At 37.5% G+C, this 21,852-nt stretch overlaps 1 protein-coding gene across 2 annotated transcripts in view; it reads left to right on the top strand.

The window, feature by feature from the left end:
- The first annotated feature begins 14,153 nt into the window (after positions 1-14,153).
- The window catches only part of SYNDIG1 (synapse differentiation inducing 1), a 1,645,835-nt gene continuing 1,638,136 nt past the window's right edge, over positions 14,154-21,852 (top strand). Inside the window, exon 1 of one of the 2 annotated variants that reach the window (XM_044056827.1) lies at positions 14,154-14,664. The gene's annotated coding sequence lies outside the window, so the exon portion shown is untranslated. Of the gene's footprint in view, positions 14,665-15,101; positions 15,400-21,852 lie in introns of those variants that run through there. The other variant, XM_044056834.1, reaches the window with a different exon arrangement.

Here is a 21,852-nt window from a genome sequence, read left to right as displayed (position 1 = left end):
TATGCCAGTTAAGTGTCAAGAAAAATTTAGGTCTTTAAATCTAGTAGTTCTGATGCTGTTTGTTTTATGGATATACAAAAAGTTCATTAAAATGGGGCCTAGGGATGCCTTGTATTCCAGGCAAAGATCCCCTTTCAAAAGTTCATATGATACTGAATAATGAGACAGAGCTCTGAGGTGATCGGTGTAGGACATTGTGTTTTCTTTGTAAGGAAACTCTGTGGACATTCCAGTTGCTGCAGGAGTCTGGTCAGGTACACACAGAAGGGTTAGTATACTCTATAATGTATCCGATGAGAGCCAAGTACAGTAGTTTGCTGATCTCTCTGGACCTAGATGCCATGACCTTGCTTATAAGTTCAGCAACACAGAAGGATTTTCTTACTGCTTTGGAAACATGTTGGTTGAAGGCTAGGTTACTATTTACATGAGTTTCCAGATCCTTTACTAGTGAATCAAGTTTTAAGGGTGTTTTATTTCTGATGTAATAACTCAGGTTGGCTGACGTCCCAAATGGTACTATAATGCATTTCCTGGATTTTAATTTTAAGCCATGGCTTTGGCATGAAGTTATTCTCTGAGTTAGGCTTTCCTGAAGGGTGTTCTCTTCTTGGGTGGATTCAATGACTGCTTCCAGTTTGCAATCATTTGTGAACTTGGTTAGCCAGAGACCTTTGCCATTGGCTTTGTCATCCGAGAAGTAGATGTCAAAGAGGAGTGAGCCTAGCACTGAGCCCTGGGGGGCTCGACTGGTGAAAGGCCTCTTCATGAAGATGGCCTCATTGATTCTAACCTCCTGGTCCTATCAGTGAGCCAGCTAGCTATCCAGCATGTTATAAAGGAGTTTATTCTTAGTTCTATAAGTTTGCTGACAATGACCAAGTGGGGTATTGTATAAAGTGCTTTAGCCAGATCTAGGTAGGCAGTATGTCCTGTTTATCCTTCATCTATTACCTTAGTGAACTTTTTAAAGAAATCCACCAGATTCAGTAAGCATCAACTTCCTTTGGCTAAGCTTTTCTCCTGGGCGATCTTGTAGTTATAGATATTTATATAGATATAGATATAGAGATATTGATATATAGTAGGATTAATAAAGACACCGGAGGAAGGACATACGCAAAACACACTTTTATTAAACTCATAAATGGAAAATGCTGCTCACTTGACTTCTTAACAAAACAAACTAAACTGTACCTTTAAAATTATTCAGCAGTCCAAAGAATGCACTCAAGATACAGGCAGGTCTCTTTCTTAGATCCCACTTCAAACTCAAGTACTTAATGCAGTTCCAGGTTTTAAGCCTTTTCTTAGGCCTCTTTCTCAGCTTTAGGAATCAGGCAAAGCAGCAATTCAGTTCTGGATTTGAGGCTTTTCTCTGAGGCCTCACTTCTCAGCTTCAAGTTTCTAGGACTTACTTCTAGGCCTCACTCCTTCAGACTCAAAATCATGTAAATTCCTCCAGTAGTTCTCCTGGAATTATACCCAGCTGAGATTTGCCTAAGTCCATGCTACCACTTTCTTTCAACACGAACAACACTTGCTTTTGGTAGCATAGGTAGGCAGGCAAAAGAAGCAATTGCCCCAGACACAAAGTGCTAGGAGGTGCAATTGATGGACCTCAATCAATCTTTAATGCATACTGGCTTTTCAAAAAGTGGTATTCCATTTGGGGAAAAACTGAGCAATGTACCATGTACCACTCCATGTGTGGTCTAAACTGTAGCAATTGTTTGCTACATTTGGGGCAAGCAGTTTGCTATTGTTTAAAATAAAAAAAACTAAAATTCTCTTATATGTATATATATATATATATATATATATATATATATATATATATATACATATATAAATATATATATATATATATATATATATATATATATATATATATATATATATATATATATATATATATATATATATATATATATATATATATATATATATATATATATATATATATATATATATATATATATATATATATATATATATATATAGTATAAGAGATAATCTACTGCTCCCATAGCTTTTAGGCTTGTGCCTGTGATACAGGTTGTCCACCCTACGCCAACAAAACAAGGCAGAAGAAAATCATTCAGGAACGGAAGGGCCTACCCTATAAGATTCCCTACGTATTTTTAAGGCTCTGCACGCCTAGCCTTATAGTATAAGAGATAAGCTACTGCTCCCATAGCTTTTAGGCTTGTGCCTGTGATACAGGTTGTCCACCCTACCCCAACAAAACAAGGCAGAAGAAAATCTTTCAGGAACGGAAGGGCCTATCCTATAAGATTCCCTACGTATTTTTAAGGCTCTGCACGCCTAGCCTTATAGTATAAGAGATAAACTACTGCTCCCATAGCTTTTAGGCTTGTGCCTGTGATACAGGCTGTCTACCCTACCCCAACAAAACAAGGCAGAAGAAAATCTTTCAGGAACGGAAGGGCCTACCCTATAAGAATCCCTACATATTTTTAAAGCTCTGCTCGCCTAGCCTTATAGTATAAGAGATAAGCTACTACTCCCATAGCTTTTAGGCTTGTGCCTGTGATACAGGCTGTCCGCCCTACCCCAACAAAACAAGGCAGAAGAAAATCTTTCAGGAACGGAAGTGCCTACTCTATAAGAATCCCTACGTATTTTTAAGGCTTTGCTCGCCTAGCCTTATAGTATAAGAGATAAGCTACTGTTCCCATAGGTATTAAACTAAACATTGTGATTGTTACAGTAGAACCTATTGTAAGGGCCAGCACACCCGAGGACCTACCCCAGGCCTTCAACAAATTTCTCACATGTTTTCTTCTTTTTACCTCCTCTGTAGATGAAATGTAACTCCCTTCTTCCTCCACTAGAGGGCAGCAGAATTGTAAGCATGTAAAGTTGCTTCATACCTGCCAGACAAACTTCTGTAACCCTGTGGTGCAGCCTTCCTCTGTCTACCCTGCAAATACCCTTACTGGAAGCAATTACCCCCCCCCCCCACAGTTGGAAGGATAAACCACCAACCTTTATGTACTGTTAGCATCATAACTGAACCTCTGGAAAGAATTGGAAAGAGGGACCTTTCTCTGGGCTTATTATATGTACACCCAAACCCTTATTTGTCTATCTTTACTACGCCTGTCCTACACTTCTTTATTTCATTTGGAAATCCAGTTACCTTTATTTAGTTATATCTGTTACCTTTCCTTCCCCTTTTACATCCTTTCTTTAAGCATACCACTCTATTGCCTTTTACTACATAACTCTAGAAAATATTCTTACCTTCCCTAAGCTTGTAGAACATAGTTGTACTGTGTGACTGATTACCTCCAGCCTCTAGCTGTAACCCGCTCCGTTCGCCCTGCGGGCTCACTCCGCTCCCCTACCCTACCCCCAATTTCCACACACCCCCAGTGCCCTTAACCTTATACCTCACTTACCACACCCCCTCCCTCATCCCACAAATCACACTCAGCAATCAATTTAGTAATACTTCCACACCCATCCTGTTATTCCACTACCCCCATAAACTGTATCTATAGTAACTCACCACACCCTTCTTCCTTAGCCACTATCTTTGTCACCTTCCCCTTTACTCTGTTCTCTTTCATTATTCCCCTTGCTTGTTACATTCTAATCAATTTCCTGGAACCTCTTACATTAAATCTCCAAAAATGACTCTAACTGTAAAATCAAAATTTACTAAAACCCTACTCTTAAGCATAATTTCAACTATCCTGACCTATGCCTACATACTCACCTCATTTGAAAAAACATACTATAACCACTTTAACTACTCCCATAAACAGATGACAATTCACAATTCTGTCTTCCCTAAAAGTAAACTTAACATTACCTCAACTTCCAGCTACCTACTACCTAAATACCATAGACTCTCCCACATTAAATACCATACAGCTACTATAACAAGAGTGAAATATCTAACAATCGTTATTAATAACCCCACATCAAGACTTTGTAAGCCTACCTTAAAAGATGGTGACATACACCCCAACCCTGGCCCTACAAATCCACCTACCCTGATAACCCAGCCCAAACTCCCCAACTCTTTGCTAATAGGACATCTAAATATCCGAAGTGTTAATAACAATGTAACCCATCTTCATGTCCTTCTAGATACCCATAGCTTTGACATCCTCTGTCTAACAGAAACATGGTTAAAGCCAAAGACCAAAGACAATGAAATCATTCCCCAAGGATACAATATACTAAGACTAGACCATATAAAAAGTAAGGGTGGTGGAGTTGCAGTCTTATTCAAAGAGGGACTTCATATCTCCACCTTACCATTCGACCCACCACAAGATAGTAAAGCTGAAGTACTTATCACTAAATTTCAAATAAACCATAACAAATCTTTATATATTAGCTGCATCTACCTTCCACCTGGTAATAATATTAGCACCATAGAAAACATTCTAAGCTGGGTGTCCTCTACATACCCCCAAGAAACTATTATACTTGGTGATTTTAATACTGATTGGAAAACTGTCAAAGGTGATAATCCCTCCTCCCATATCAACCTTCATGGATTCAGTCAAACTATCACAACCTCTACCAGAATCAACAAACCAAATAAAAAAGAGAGCATCCTAGACTGGATTCTTATAAATAGACAAAAACAAACTTACAACACAGGAACTCTACCAGATGATGTTAGCGATCATACTTTAACCTATATCCTTAGGCATGAAAATGATATCTCTAATCCCCCCATCTATAGAAACATATGTACCAATAAACACTTCAACCCAACATTATTCCAAAATGAACTAAGTGCTTGTAACTGGAACCCTCTAAAAACTTTACCACTTCAAGAAGCTGTTGACTATCTAAACTCCAATTTCCTATCTATCCTTGACAGGCATGCACCCAAAAGGACCATTAGAATGAAAGCCAAACCAGCCCCCTGGCTTACTAATGAAACCAAACAAAAGATCTTACTTAGAAATAAAACCTGGGCAAAGTGGAGAGCTAACAAAAATATTTCTGATCAACAACTTTTTAAGCAACTGAGAAATACTACAAAAAAGGCAATACTCACAGACAAAAAGAACTACTACTGTAAAATACAGCAAAATCACCAAAATAACCCCCAGAAGTTTTGGTCTAGTGTATATAAACTCCTTTCCCCAGGGCACTCCCATACACCTATCCTGCTTCAGGCAGACCCTAACACCCCCCACCAAACAGCCAATGCCTTCAACTCCTTCTTTACAGAAACCATACAAACACTAGCTAGCCAACTTACTCCGGACAGCTTAAACCTTGCCATGTCCATACCTAGTACTCTACCAGTATTCTCTATTCAACCAATATCTACCACTTTCATCTACAAACTCATCCAAAAACTTAAGCCTTGTACCCCTTCTGCTGACCAGTTACCTTCTGAATACCTCCAAAAAGCAGCCAAAGTAATTTCCTATCCTATATCCATCCTCATAAACAGAACCATTAAGGAAGGTTACATTCCAAACATCTGGAAAATCTCCCATATCATTCCCCTTCAAAAAGGCGGCAACTCAAATGACTACTCAAACTATCGGCCAATAGCACTCTTATCACCCTTAGCAAAAATCATGTAAAAATGCGTTCATCATCAACTTTTAAACCATTTAACACAAAATAACATAATAGCCAAATGCCAGCATGGTTTTAGGCCATCTCATAGTACCACAACTGCTCTGTTATCCTTTACAGATGTTATAAATAGAAATCGCAATAACAACAACCTCTCATCTGCACTCTTTATTGACCTCTCCAAAGCTTTCGACATGGTTAACCATGCACTTCTGATCAACATTCTTGAATCCTTCTCTCTTGACTCTTTAGCTATTAAATGGTTCAGGTCCTACCTAACCAATAGACAACAAGCAGTTCTCTGGGCAAATAATATATCATCCCTTCTACCTGTTACACTAGGAGTCCCTCAGGGCTCCATTCTAGACCCACTTCTTTTTTCTCTTTTTATTAACGACCTGCATGTAGCAATCCCACAGGCCACCTGCATTCAATATGTAGATGATTCAACATAAATTTGCTCAGCAACCTCACCATCTGCACTACATTCCCTGACTCAGAATATATTGAACACAGTAGAAACATGGTTCACAAAATGTTGTCTCCTTCTTAATGCGAAAAAAAACAAGCTCCTTCTCTTTACACCCTCCAATAAGTCTACCCCAATTGATTTCTCTGTCATTTCCAATAATAGCACAATCATACACCCTGACTCTACAACTAAACTGTTAGGAATTACTATTGATAACAACATTACATTTGATAGTCACATAAATAACACCATTAAAACTGTCAACAGGAAAATTGGCTCCTTATATCGAATCAAAACTTTATTAACTCCAACAGTTAAAACCAAAATTGCTCATTCCCATTTAATTTCTACTCTTCTTTATGCCTCTCCCATATACACCAACCTCAAAAAGAATAACCTTGTCAAACTACAGCATGCCTATAACAGCATCGCCAGATTTGTGACTGGTAAACCCTTTCGAACTCACCACTGTCTAAATCTAAAGCAGCTGGGCTGGCTTGAACTTCAAAACTTTCTGAAAATCTCCCAACTAACCATGACCCACAAGATATTTTATCAACCTAATAGCACTCCTATACTATCCAATCTCATAATCCCTTATAAAAACCTAAACTCACTGCGCTCCTCTAACAAGCTTCTAGCTAGTATAACCAAAACTAATAACTTGGCTGGAGATTCCCTGTTTTCTAACACAGTGGGAAAAGACTGGAACCTCCTTCCCAATGAACTAACAACACTTTCTTCTTTGCCTCTCTTTAAACAAAGACTTAAAACATACTTTAAAACTCACTGGTTATGTCCATGTTGTAAACCTGACTAACCTTTCCTCTACTAATATTACTTCTACACCCTACCACTTTTTCACACATATTTCTATAATTTCTATGATGAAGAACTGAACTGGTGACCACAATGAAACAATTTGGTAGATTCTATCCTGCTTATTGTTAGTACAACCTAGTACATAATAACACTATGTCACTTTTATTGTGTAAAGAATTCTTCTCACCATTCTTAATGATTTTTGTACTAGTGTAAATAACTTTCTTGATCACTATTTTTTTTTTATTACTGATTCTTGTATACTTATTTGAACTACTTTCATTTACTATGTTTCAACTATGTGTACCATCCTTGTTGCTGTATTTCAAGTAATGATCTAACTATTAATGTTGGAGCTTTTCTCCCCGGGCCTCTACTGAAAATGGAAATATATCCAGCTAGACTAGCCTGGTCAACAAATGTAAAATAAAATAAATAAAATAAATAAATAAATAAATAAATACATATATATTTTATTTTACATATACACACACAAACACATGTGTGTCTGTATATAGATATATATAGATATATATGTACACACACACACACACACACATACATATATATATATATATGTATATATATATCTACCTGAAAAGACTGAAATTCCACATTACTGAGTCCGACATGACTGAGACGACATAGCAGAAACCTCAAATGAACAACCACTTGGAACACTGGAATTTTACTGTGGGAAAAGAACCACATGGCCACCATGGTGAACTTTGCCCTTTCTCCACTGAAGTCCAATCTCAGAGTTGGTATATTTAGTTAAGTGGGATGTGGGGGGCAAAGCCCCTCACATTGGTGTGTTTGATTTGCTTTGGTTTATGCTTTTTGCGGTGCTGGACAAGTGGTTAGTTTCCCAGAGTTCCTTATTGGTGTTCCAAGTGTTTGTTTCTGTGAGGGTTCAGCTATGTCATCTCAGTCATGTTGGATATGGTAATGTGAGATTTCAGGCTTTTCAAGTAGACCCATATATATATATATATATATATATATATATATATATATATATAGAGAGAGAGAGAGAGAGAGAGATTTTTTTTCCTAAAATAACAGGAAGGAGGGGCAGGGGCAGGGTGCAGAAAATTGACCTAAGTGGCTGGAGCAGGAGGAAGGAAGGAAGGGAAGGTGTGTTGTGTAGAAAGAATGAACTTTATTTTGTTGCTCTTCATTTGAAGAGCTGGGGGGAAGGGGGTGTGGATTGATTGCTGTCTGTAGGAAGCCAGCCAACTGGCATCTTGCAGTTTTGCAGATGTCCTTTTTAGTTTGGCACAGGGTGCTGGCTGAGCCAGCTGTGCTTCTCCTCTCTCTCTCTCTCTCTAGTGAGAAAATAACTTCCTTATTTTACCCTTCCTGGCTGCTCTCATTAGTACTACAGAAAAGACTCTCATTGGCTGATAATTAGCTCATACAAACTATGTCACCAAAACTTGAAAGAAAATTTCCACACTTTACAATTTTAAAGAAATGCACACTGACTCTTATTTTTCATCACTGTCACACAAAACTGTAACATTTCTAATATCCCATGCATTTCTATAGGTTTAACAGGCTCAGACTGTTACAATATAGATGATGTAATCATTTATATATTATTTGATTTTCTGTTACTGGCTTTATTGTCTTCAGAATGTTTTTCATGTGTTTACAAAAGACAAGCACATGATGACATAATTTCTCAATATTTTATTTCTTTATTGATGTATTTATTTATTTATTTATTGATTGTCATTTGTTAACCAGGTTGGTCCAGCTGAGCCAAAGGCCTGTTTTCAGTGGAGACCAGAGGAGAAAAGCTCCAGTTACAATTACATTCATTCAAGACAAACATTTCTATCAGAGATGGCATATAGCAAGAGAATTATACAGCAAAGTGAAATAATCAAATTAACAGTTATGTACAGGATTCAGTCTGAAATATACAGTAGCAGTGAGTTAGTCTAGATGTAAGGTTGTATTTAGAGGAAGTGGGGTGTTGGTGCTTTGTAGTATGGGCAATATGGAGGGGAGCTGGAAATGAGGAAAGAGAATGATGTGCGAGAAGAGAGTAGATTTAGGAAGGGGTAGCTAGAATCAATTTGTAGCTTGACAGGGGTAGGACCAAGTGTTTAGAAGATAGTGGTCTGGTGAAATGGTGAGATATTCCTGGTCTCCCATGGCATAAAACAGAAGATGACATTTCAATATCAATGTTATTATTTTCTAGTATGTCTGGGCTACAATTCTTACTAGCCACAAGTCATACATCCAAAAGGTACACATTCTTACTTTTATGAATATTTCCAAGGTGTAGTGTCACCGAAGAAATTATTGATGAACTTTAAACTACCAATAACTTGGTATTGGAGCCATTGTTTGGGTAGGGGATCAAAATTTGTCACTTATAGCCCTGCAGTTCCTCTTTTGCATGCTTGTAAATGTCCAATGGAGGCAGGCAATAGGCCTTTGTGGGGCATCTTCTACTTCTGTAAGCCATGCAATCTTCAGGTGGATTCACTTCCCTTGCAACAAGTACCTCAGTATGGTCTCTGCTCTCCAACAGGGATTCTAATTATGAGGTATGTACCCCAGACAAGGATACCCAACCACCTCCAGATACAACAACGGAGGCATTGCTCTTCCCTCCTTCCCCTTACCAGTTCCTGTAAAACCCTGACTGCTATTCAAACCCAGGACATCAGAGTAATGATCAATACATTAACCCTCTGTGCTATGGATCTAGCTTAATGTGTTTGATTTACTGAAAAGAAACCAGATGAGGAAAAAAAAAAAGATTATTATAACAGAGTTACAAAGAAACATCAAGATTTAAAGAAGAGACTTGGAATGCTGACACCAGGTCCAGTAAATGCACAGACTCTGTCGTCTGCAGATATGCAAGGTACAAGCAACTGTGATTTCTCAGGCTGTAGAAATAAAATCATGTTTACTTAAAGGAATGAATGATCAGTTGTCATATTCACATCTGCAGCACTGTTTCTGTAGATTTCCATTTAATATCCATTAAAGAGGTTTGAAATTATTTGGAGATGGCTTCCTTACCTAAGTGAGTTACGAGCAATATGTCAATGTGTAGGGTGTGAGAAACAAAATTACCCTCAGCTTGTTTGTCTATGGTGCTCTGTAAATATTAACTGCTGTTTGTTACTGATTATGCAAATTTTAATATTTTAATGTAATTTTAATTTTAATATTTAATTAAATGTTAACATTTACCATGCTCTTTACTTGTTACTATTTGTACCTCATCTATTGACCCAAAAAGTGTCCATCTCTCTCAACCCTAATCCAGCAATACACATCAAACAGTCCTCTTCAATCTGCTCAAATGCTGCTCTTTCTTGTTACTAAATCCAAAAACGCAACAGGAGACAGTGTTTCCTCAAACTATGTCACCAAAACTGGAAATGTCACATCTTTATTTAAAACTGGGACAATATTACAAACCTTTTAAACATAAACTAAAGTCACATCCACTAAATCTCTGGCTCTGTCCTTGCACTAACCCTGAATAACAACTCTTTTTATAATCATGCTACAACACTTTCTCTAACATTTCAAAAGCTTCCTCTCATTCCCTTTCTCTCTACTACTCTCACTATCTCTTCCTCTCAGCCCCTCTCTCTCTGCTCATGTCCAATCGCCATCATCCCATCCAACCACTCTTAGCAAGTTTTTTGTAGTGCCTATAATCTCCTTTTTCACCCCTTCCCTCTTTATCTGTCCTTTCATTCCCTTCTACACCAAGTTTATTCAATTTAACTCTGTTCTCAGACTAATATTTTGCTGTGTCTGTCTTATTAAATATGTTCAAGATCATTTCTGCTTCAACTAACCAGCTGTTATCCACTACTGTAGGCAGTTGCATCTGTGCCTTAGTGTACAATATACCTCTCCCAGGTTACTATGCAAAATTTTGAAGTTGTATTGCATGTCTTTTCTACACTATGTATAAACTTGTATGAAAAGCTTTTTTTAGCTTTAGACTATGTATAGATGTACATCTCTAGGTATTGGAGCTTTTCTCCCCAAGCCTCCACTGAAAAGGGTGTTGTGCCCAGTCAGACTTTCCAGGTGAACAAATACAATAAATAAATAATAAATATAACTTTGTGTGAAATGTCATGGAGTGAGATGGAAAATAATTTTTCACTGCCCATATATAACGCAAAAAACTGGATAGATTGCTAGTTGTTAGTCATTGTGTGCAATACTGGAATATTTACATTAATAATGCTAAAATTAAACTTGTACACGACATTGGCCAAAACTTTAGATAATACTGAATATGCGTCACCAATGCTTGCAATGCAAATAGTACAGTTTGAGAAGTACTGCTTGTTTATATTTTCAATTATGCAAATGGGCATCGATTTTCCTGTTCCTTTACATATCTCAGAAAACAGGCACCCACAAAGGAATTGCTTCTCCTCATCTGAAAGTACCCATCTGACTAAATTAAACTCCCACCAATACAATAGGCTGTATGTTTTCCAGGATACAAAATATTCATCCTGACTTACTCTGCCAGATTCTGAAAGACAGACTCTTGATATAAGTGACGTAATTCCTATCTATAAACACGCTTGCACCGGGACCAGATTAAAAAAAACAACTCTCTGTGTAAGTGACTTAAGTCACTTACACTGACAGCAAGTCTTTTAAAATCAGGCCCATTGTTTTTTTTAAATTTAGACCAAGTGTTAATTCTAGTCTTTTTCCTTTGGATTTCAATATATTACTGATTTGATTAAGGGACTTTGAAAATTCTGACAATTAACATTGTGAAGAGCTTGTACTGAACATTGTAGCCATTTTTCCTTTTAAAATAGCAAATACTATTGACAAGTAATTAATATCTGGCATTGTGCATGTACATTTTTTTAGAAAACGTATAGGAATCTAACAATATGTGCAGACTGAGGCATGACATTTTATAGCTACTGAGTTTGCATGAGATATGCAGAAGAAATTGTTGAAACCTTTATAAATTGTCAGAGAATGCTAAGAAGTTTCTATAGGGCTAAATTAATTTATTATCTTCTCAGAAAAACAAAAATATTTTAGGTGAGCATAGAAACAACAAAGTCTGTATTAGAATTCTAATCTACAGAAATACAGTAAATCTTTTTTAATAAAAAATGTATGCCAGAGAAATCTAACTCATGTTTCTTTACTTTAGGTACATCTTTGACTGATAATAGTGGCATTAACAAGAAGCTTCAAGTTAGTGACTGTAAATTTGATAAATACTTGAAATATGGTAGACTGCTAAAGAAACCATTGTATTACTCTTACCGTGCAGAATTATCCAGATTTATAGTGTATATCTGCCCTGATTCTGAAAGACCTGCTCTTACTGTAAGTGACTTATTTTATTGTAAGATCTATTTATAAACAGGCTTACACCAGGGGCCATATTCCAAAAGACCTGATTTCAGTGTAAGAGGTCATCGGCACACAGTGATTTATTACTGAAGCTTGACCAGAGAATGTAAAGATGCTATACAATATATGTATCTATCTGTATCTATAGCTATATATAACTATCTATACATATGTATACACGTGTGTGTGTGTGTGTGTATATATATATATATATATATATATATATATATATAGGTTTATATCATGTTATTGAAAATCAGTATATGAAAGTTATAGTACTAAATGTACAGTGCTGAAATGTCAAAATGTTAATATTAAAATACTTACCGTCTTACATGTGTAGAGAGCTGGACTTGTTCTCTACCCTCCGCGGTTAGTGATGCATGTGTTGTGGCACAGTCTACATATGTAGTATTTGTAGTATATAAAGTATATGTATGCTATTAATAGATATTTTTAAGTTCAACATGTTGACATTTCAGGATTTTCCATTCATTATTATAACTTCATTATAGCACTATTCAGTAGGCTGTCAAGAACCCTATAAATATATTCACACTCACACACACACGTGTATGTGTGTGTGTGTGTGTGTGTGTGTGTATGTAGCAGATAGTTGACAGGTGTGCAGGATGGCTGCATTGTGTGTGTGTGTGTGTGTGTGTGTGTGTGTGTGTGTGTGTGTAGCAGATAGTTGACAGGTGTGCAGAATGGCTGCATTACCAGGGTTGGAGAATATGCCCTTTCTCCAGATTTATACAATCTTGGAATCAGAATACAAATTTAGTAAAGTGCTGTGGAGGTCATATACATGGGTAGAGTGGCTTGCCACCCCCCCCCCCCACAAAAAAAAAAACAAACTGTTTTTTACTTACATGCTCCAAGGTTGCATGTCGTTTTTTCTTTTGTCAACATTAAGCATGTTATCATTTGTGTGTTTCATTTATTTTTCTGATAGTTATTCAATCTAAAATACGTTCATTGGACTAAATGCCAGAAAGTTATGTGTATTTTTTAATAACATTTCTCTTTCAAGTATGTACCCAATCAGTAAGATACTTGTTCCTTCAATCTTCAGTACAGCAGGAAAAAAAACAGAAAAATATCAAGATTAATAATGTTTTATTAATTCCTGATAATAATACGGGGAAGTATCTGTGTGACAACCACTATGGATCAAATCTTAGCAGTAGCAGATGGGGAAGAGACCCGAAAATGTCTCCAGTTGCATTTCTGTAGTTTTGGCATGTGACTGCCTTCCAGAAAACGTATTCAACCAGTTGCCGTTTTGGGTTTGGTAAAAGTGAAAGTGAGAGAGACAGATGGAGAGAGAACAGTGCCAGATCCTCTTTAGTTGGTCATACACATTTTCTTGGAATAGTGATCAATCCTTTGGTAGCAAAGTAAAACTATCCTGCAGTGGATTTGCAAATGGAACCAAAAGATCTCATACCTGGAAACGTACTTCTCATCTTCTTGGCTCAGTAAATCTGGACAAAGCCTAAAATAATGGGGGGGGGGGGGTGCACAGGCCTAAAAATAGGGACAGATTTTGAATATTGCTGTTAGAATTTGAAAGTTGCTAGAATAACAGGGGTTGTGTTTGCATGCATTGTCTGAAGAATATGAAGTCTGAAACTGAAATGTATGTCATTATTTAGTGATTTCAATCCCCAAAGATTTGCCAGAAAACCACAAATTTGATGAGGAACAGACCAAAAACATGAGGCAAAAATCTGGACATTTGAGAGGTATGCGTAACAGTCCCGGCCCAGACTAAATTACATAATAAAGTATGTCTGGAATGTTACCAAGCGCAGTCTTCATCTACTAAAATACGTTCACTACACCAACGCCAGTCACTACCCCGCAATTTCAACTGTTACGGATAGTAGAAAAGGAACGAATTTAGCCTAGTAACGGCCTACCGTCTTTAGGACCCAGAAGGAACCACCCCTCAGCCATAAATGACTGTCAGGAGAACAGTCAATATTCTGCTAGCCCACCTTCAGCATTGCTAGTATTTCCTGCTAAACAATCCTTAATGCGTAAAGGCGATTTTTGCACTGCAAGACAAGAAAGCAGCTAAAAGTTAAAAGGTCGAGATACAAAAATATAGGCTTCAGCATACAATGTAATACAATGACTACATAGTAACCTAGCCGACTGCTGCTCCTATCAAAGACGTGCCTGTGCTGCTAGGATGTTGTAAGGAATGTGATGGAGAGGAATCCAGGCAATGACTGCTTCTTAGCAAAAGCATAACTCTACTGCAATATATGCATGCTTTCACATGCAAACCCGTACAGATGTGGCCATAGCAGTAGAATCACTTGGAGTTTTCTTAGAACGTCCCTGGGCAGTGGGCTATTTCACCTTGTGAGGTAAGTTATAGCAATGTTTGGTAGTCCGGTCACGAACCTGTGCACAAACCCGCTTTGCAAGAAAAAAAAGTTTTCTACTAAGCTAAGAAGTCATTATTATCACCTGCCAGGCTGTCTGCATGGTTCTTACTGGGGCATATCTTCATGGGCAAGTAATTACTCTTAGGAGCTAAACAGGTGTATGACCTCGGTAAAATAATAATTGGGATTTATATAGCAACTTGAAGTTTTAGTTGTTTCCTAGTACTGCATTTAGTACATTTACAGTCAGTCCTTGCTGGATTTCTCAATGCCCGCTTGCTGTTTCAGTTTGGTTAATCAGTGCAACCCGCAGCGTGCTAGGATATGCTCAGGTCGCACAGAGCCTTTTGTGATAGTGTGTTGCAAGGCAGTGGATGAGTGTCAAGAGCGACGAGCTGGGGGACTCTGAATGATCTGGCTAAGAACTGATTTTGTAAACTGAAGTCTGCAGTACCCTCCCTTGTAGGACCTCTGTTGCGCTGAGATACGTCCACATAATTGCACTGAATGCTCCTGTGCAAGGGTATGCAGATGGTAAAGCGTGCGTAAATGGAAATGTGACCTCTAGCAGTGAGAGCACTACATCTGTACTTAGGAATGTTACCAAAGGAAGTGATAAAGGTACACAAAGTGTCGTGCACTGTTAGAGTGCGAACGGGCGGTCTGGGCTGTTTTTGCGTCTTCCTAGTTGAGTATCTTTACTGTTAATAAATGGTAAGGATCCCTAACCCAGTATTACTGTCCTTGGCGTTTTATATTTGGATAACAACCCAAGAAGGTAGTGCCGGTAAATAATGCTACCTCATCTTTTTATTAAGGAATCCAGTATGAGCAGTTTATAACGAGAAAAAGAGAGAATTTTGTTTTTAGTATTGCAGCATAAACATAAATCATAACACGATACCTCTCAGTCGTGTCTGATTTTGCAGAACGTCCATGGTTTGTCTCATATTTTTGCTTTGCCTCTTGTAAAATATTTAATTTCTTATTGAAACACTGAGGAGGATTACAGCCGGAAAATAATGCCAGACTGAGTTTCATGCTCTTTATTAGAAAACGCGTGCTGATGCAGAACCCGCGGTTCTGCTGTGTTTTAATTAAATTATAGTAACATTTAAAATTGTCCTCGACGTTACACCTTTGCCCCCATTATTTGTTTATCTATTTATTTCGATTTATTTATTATCTTTGCCTAAAATTCTTGAGCAAAGAAGTGAGAGTTGTGACATAAATATATGCAGCTTTCTGAACTATGCACACAACAAAACAGACACTGCTCCTTCCAAGAGACATCCCCTCAGAGCAGCATTTTAGAGAAGCAAAATGAGGTTCCTGTATATTATAAGCAGTACCTATACCCACTGTGATAGGAAATGTTTAGAAAACAATGCTGTTTCTCAGACTGTCAATTTCTAATTGCTATTATAATGTAAATCACACCCTACCTACATAAGTCAGTATTTATATATCCCTTCCACATTTTCTTATGACATTTTCAAGAAAAGACACTGAAATTTCAGCTTTATGCAGCACATTGCAAAGAGACAACAGCATCTCAAACTTGGGAATGTCAGTCTGCACTTGTAAAAAAATAACTTTGTGATTTTTAAACTCACCAAATATATTTTTGTTAGATAAGAAAGTTCTGTTGAAGAGAATACAGAACCAGGGACATTCTTAAATTGTAAGTTCTGTTAAGTATTGAAAAGGTTAAATAATAACAGTATCAACAATATGCTGTGTGTGTGTGTGTGTGTGTGTGTGTGTGTGTGTGTGTGTGTTCGCCTGCGTGCGTGCGTGTGTGTGTGTGCGCGCATGAGTGAGACAGAGAGAAAGAGATGTACATATCACACTGTCAGAGAAAACACCTACACTGCTAAAAAAGGGGCTAAAATATATAGACCTATCCCTGCTGATAGCAGGATAACTTTCAATGAAACATTTTGTACTGTGACAAAGCCTCTGTACTGTGTATGGATTGGTGGTGTTTTCATGCACAGCTTCACAAATATAATAGGCTCTCAGGTTACTGTACCATGGGTTAAAAAAACTTACTAATATGACAACTTTAGTAAAGTATTTCTAAGTGCAGCCAAACTTCTGTCAAATTTCAGACACTGATATACTTAATACTCAAAATGTTTATTACTAAGCTTATGATTAAACTAATTGTGGCAACCTGCATTGTGACCTGACAAACACACACACACGCAATGTTTTTTCTTCTTTTTAATGATTAACATACTCTTTTCTTTTATCACCTGCCTTACATTTCTAAACAACACGGAATAATGATGAATAAGCAGTTTTCTACAATTGTACTGATTCTTTTTATGAAATTTAACTGGCAAAATGTATGTGGTCAGGAGCCATTTCTTTTTCTCAGTGTTTTTTTTTCTCACTCTTGGCATTACTGATGGTGTATATTCATCAAGACATGCAAGTTGTACTGAATACAGTTGCATAATGCATTCGCTATTTTTATTCAAGTGCTTATTCTTGAAGCCAAGCCTACAGCTGTGAAAAATACAATATAAACAATCTTAATCAAGCACATCTTTCCCTACAAATCAGAGTGGCTTGGTTTATTGGCCCTGGTCTTCGATCATACATTAGCAGCAAGGTATATCATAATGTGCATGTTACACTGATATACAGATTACAAGGGATACAATTACATCATTTGTTCACTGTTTTTATTCCAGTGCTTATCGTGGAAGCCCGCAATTTAGCAAAATCTAGTTGGAATAATATTTACCAGACACACATGGATACTTATACCTTTCCCTACATGTAAGAGTGGCTTTATTTATTGACTCAGGTCCATGATTATATATAAGTAGGAAGATATATCAAAGTTATGCTACACTAATCAGCTAGATGACTGTAGAGAGATACAAAGATATATATATATATAGCTGTATAGTAAAATTGACTAAATCATGGACCTGGAGTAGCATTCAGTATTGAAATGATTTTTAAATAAGACATTTCTAATTATGCATTATGTTGCTGTAATGCAGAACCAATAGCAAGGTGGAGTTCTTTAAATTAATTGCCTGTTTTGAAATTTCACACTGATTTATGTTAAACTCCTTAACACTTTCACAGGAAATGGGTGACTCAATTTTATGTACATTTTGATTAATGTATGAGCTTTCATTTAAGCATGTGTGTTCGTGCGTGCGTGTGTGTGCGCGTGTGTGCGCATGTGCGCGCGCACATCTGAGTGCCTAGATGCATGCACATCTGAGTGCCTAGATGCATGCACATCTGAGTGTATTGTGTTTGATATTCCTTCTGGATTAGAACTGAAGAACAAGAATGAAAGCTCATTTTTCTCTTTCCGTCACACTTTCAGGACATCTAATAATCAAGAGTGAGACAGCTACATCAATAACAACATATATTTCTCATGTGGATGTCATATAAAAAAGCTTGTTTACAATCAATGTAATGTTATTTCTTTCCTAATTTTTACATAGGTTTACTACGATTAATCGCAAGCCATTTTAACTCATTAATTGTAAATACCATTATATCTCATAGCCAAATCAGCTTAACTCTATATGTTGCATAACATTCTTAAACAGTTCTTTTTTGCAGGGGGGGGGGCACCGCATACCCCAATGTGAGGGCAGATCCCCACATCCTTCTGTATGTATATGTATATATATATATATATATATATATATATATATATATATATATATATAAAACCAAATTTGAGAGAAGAGAAAGGGTAGAAAACAACTATAAAACTTATTTTTTCCCTCTTCAGAGTCTCACCAAACCAAAAGTGAAAGCAAAGCATATGATACAGAATCAGATCTGATGTTGTGATACACTGACTACATGTGCCTGGAGAGAGAGTTGTGCGGCAATGTTTTGAGACTTGTTTTAGAAATGTACAGCAAACTGCAGACTTCACAGATTATATACACATATGTACACACAGACACACACACACAGACACACACACACATACACACACACATATAAATATACAACACTGATTGCTGTCAAGCAAAACTCTCATGGATTTGCCGCAAGACACATTTTTTTATACTTTTTTTCTGTTTTATGTGCAGCTAGTCTTCTTTGCAATTGTATCTTCATTTACAGTATATTTTTAATAAAGCAGATGGGAGGTGAAAGGCAATTAAGACTTTCAGTTTGTTTCTGATTATTTTCTTCTTTTTGACTCCAGACCAAAGCAGATGTCTAACAGAATAACCTGCACTTACAGCATTTGAACTGTTAAGCTTATTATTAAAAAAGTCTGACCTGTAAAGCCATGGAACATATTATTATGGATCTCATAAACAAGGACACAGACAATCTCCAAGCACTTGACCCAACCCAGTTCAGATTTGTCAAGGGCAAATCTTGCCTGTTGAACCTGGTTGATGTCTTTGAGACTGTCACCAAGGCTCTGGATGAGGGAAATTCAGTGCATGCAACTTACCTTGACTTCGCCAATGCCATTGACACAATCCCCCAATAAGGCATCATTGAAAAGCTAACACAACTTGGTGTAAATCCTTATCTCATCAGTTGGGTGGCCAACTGGCTCACCGAGAGGACCCTCAAAGTCAAAATAGGCACCTCCACCTCTGATAGCAGACCTGTAACTAGTGGAGTTCCCTAGGGATCTGTCCTTGGACCCTACAGTTTGGCATCTACTTCTCAGAGGTCCAGGCAAAGACAAAAGGCCTGTGGCTGACCAAGCTTGCGGTCTACTGTAAGTTCACTTCTGTCATTGACTCTCCAAATGATGTTAACAAGGTTGTGCTTGAAGATCTCAGTGAGGTGGTCTGTTTGAAATGTATGGGATGTCTATTCCAGAGATGAGGCAGCCTCTGGGAGACAAACCAGTCTCTCCAGCAGGTTTTGCTGATGTTGCATATTAGATTCAGGCCTTTTGAGCAGTAGGGTCTCACAGCAACTATTGACAGGTGCCAAAGTCATGGCCTCAAACTAAATGCAAAAAAAGTACCATCATACCATTCAGCAAAAACACGGTCCCTACTGATTGCCACATCAACAGCAACCACCTAAGCATACAACCTGTGGTGAGAGACCTGGGCACTCAGGTTGATAACAACCTAACATTTGACTATCTTGTAGCGGCAGTGGTCAGAAAAGCCTTTTACTTTGTTCAGCTCATAAGTAAAGGGATTGCATCCAGAAAAAAAAATGAGGTTATTACCCCTCTATACTCCTCCCTCATTAAACCAATAATTGAGTATAAGGTCCCATTTGGTATGTACCTCTCCAAACATCTGCACCAACTGGAAAGGCCACTGAAATACCTCACAAACAGAATCCATGGCCTCCGACACCTGTTCTATGTGGACTGGCTCAAATCACTTTAGCTCTATTCGGTATTGTACAGATTGCACAGGGGTGATCTGTGTCTCACCTACAAGGCAATCTCAGACCCTGCCCTTCTAGAGATGCTCCATATCCATAAGTCTAACTCCTCATGTATTACCTGCTCAAAAGGCCTGAATCTAATATGCAACATCAGCAAAACCTGCTGGAGAGACTGATTTGTCTCCCAGAGGCTGCCTCATCTCTGGAATAGACATCCCATACATTTCAAACAGACCACCTCACTGAGATCTTCAAGCACAACCTTGATGAATGGATGAGAAACCACAAATTCTGTCACAGGGGTTCCACCTGTATCCCTCATTGACAAAGGTGACAGGTGCTGACTGAGGTTTCCTTTTGGAGATAAACTCTTGGCTAGGCTTCTATGGGCCCCAGGGTCATTAGCCTAGTAACCTTCTATGAGTTGATGATCCTATAAAAGGCTAGAATTCCCAATATATGTGAGCATCTGCTTCCATTACATTAGAATGCACACAAGTGATTTTATTAACAAAAATAAAAAAGCTTCATTGTCATTAAGAGCTATCGAGGTCATTAAACATTGGTGATGTCTCCTGTGAACACTGTTAATTGTCTATATGAGACATTAAAGAGCCATTGCTGATCTTCTTGTGAGTTACACTGCTCCCACAATAATTCATGAAATGCAATAAAATAGATGCAAAGTGGGCACTTGTATCTTCTTTATACACTCCTCTCTACTAGCTGAATCTAGGCAGCTGGTCTTCAGTAGGCCTTATTAAAGGTCTCGTGTATTTCCAGGTTTTCGCCCAGAATGAGTACAGGTCTTGTTATTGTTATTTTCTATCCATAGGTCTTACCTCTGAAGATTAGAATCTGCAGTATAGTCATAATCTTCCATGTTATACTTAAAGTGTTGCCCTGTATTCTAGTCTGGTGGCAGAGGAATAGTGCATTCATCCATCCACGACAAAGGTAAGAGAGGATTAAATACATTTTTAGTGCAGAGGGGCAAAAGGATAAGCATTTGGAGAATGACTCTCTTTTCCAAAGTGAAGAGCAAAGGTCAAAGGTTTAATGTAGTGAACCCATATGACGACTGAGGGGAATCTCAGTTCATGCTGTAAATGCATGCATTAGTAATGTAGGTAGAGATACATGTGTATGCATGTACCCTTTCTGAATCCACATCACAAGCATACCACAAGGAACAAGGCCATAATCAAAAAATGTAGTTAACTCATAGTGCAATGGGATCATTTGTCTCCCCCCTTCACCCTTCACATCATACATGGTAGCAACTCAGTAGATAGATGATAGCATTGTTATCTCCTTGAAAGAGAACTACTCGCCGCAGTGATTATGTCTGAGTAATTTTGTTTGCGTGTGTACTGGGAAGTAGTAGGGTGAATAGGGGGTGGATACTAAAGGTCAAAGGTAAACAGAGAATTATTGGATTATTATAGAAAAGTAAAATTAAATAAAAAGAGAAAAAGAAAATTAAATTAAATGTAGTATCTGTGCTAATAGTACAAAACTCAGTAATCATGTTTTCAAGCAAAGCATTTGTAACAAGCATCGCTGTGCAGCATATAATAAAATAAATGAGATTAATGTTTAGAATGAAGGACAGGGATAGGTTTTCAATAAGGTGATATAGAGGAGAAATATTAATGATGAAGATATCAATTTCTGGTCATTAAGGTCTTTTAATAATATATATTTTCTTCTTCAAGGCAGACAGCCATTTGTTTCTTAATATGTGTATGATCTGATTTTCCTTTCACATTTGTCTCTCTGTCTTTA

The sequence above is a fragment of the Protopterus annectens genome, chromosome 1.part2, assembly GCF_019279795.1.
Source record: "Protopterus annectens isolate FY-2018-M chromosome 1.part2, PAN1.0, whole genome shotgun sequence".
Classification (NCBI taxonomy): Eukaryota; Metazoa; Chordata; order Ceratodontiformes; family Protopteridae; genus Protopterus; species Protopterus annectens.
Note: the sequence above shows the minus strand (reverse complement) of the source record. Positions and strands in the feature narration are given on the sequence as shown.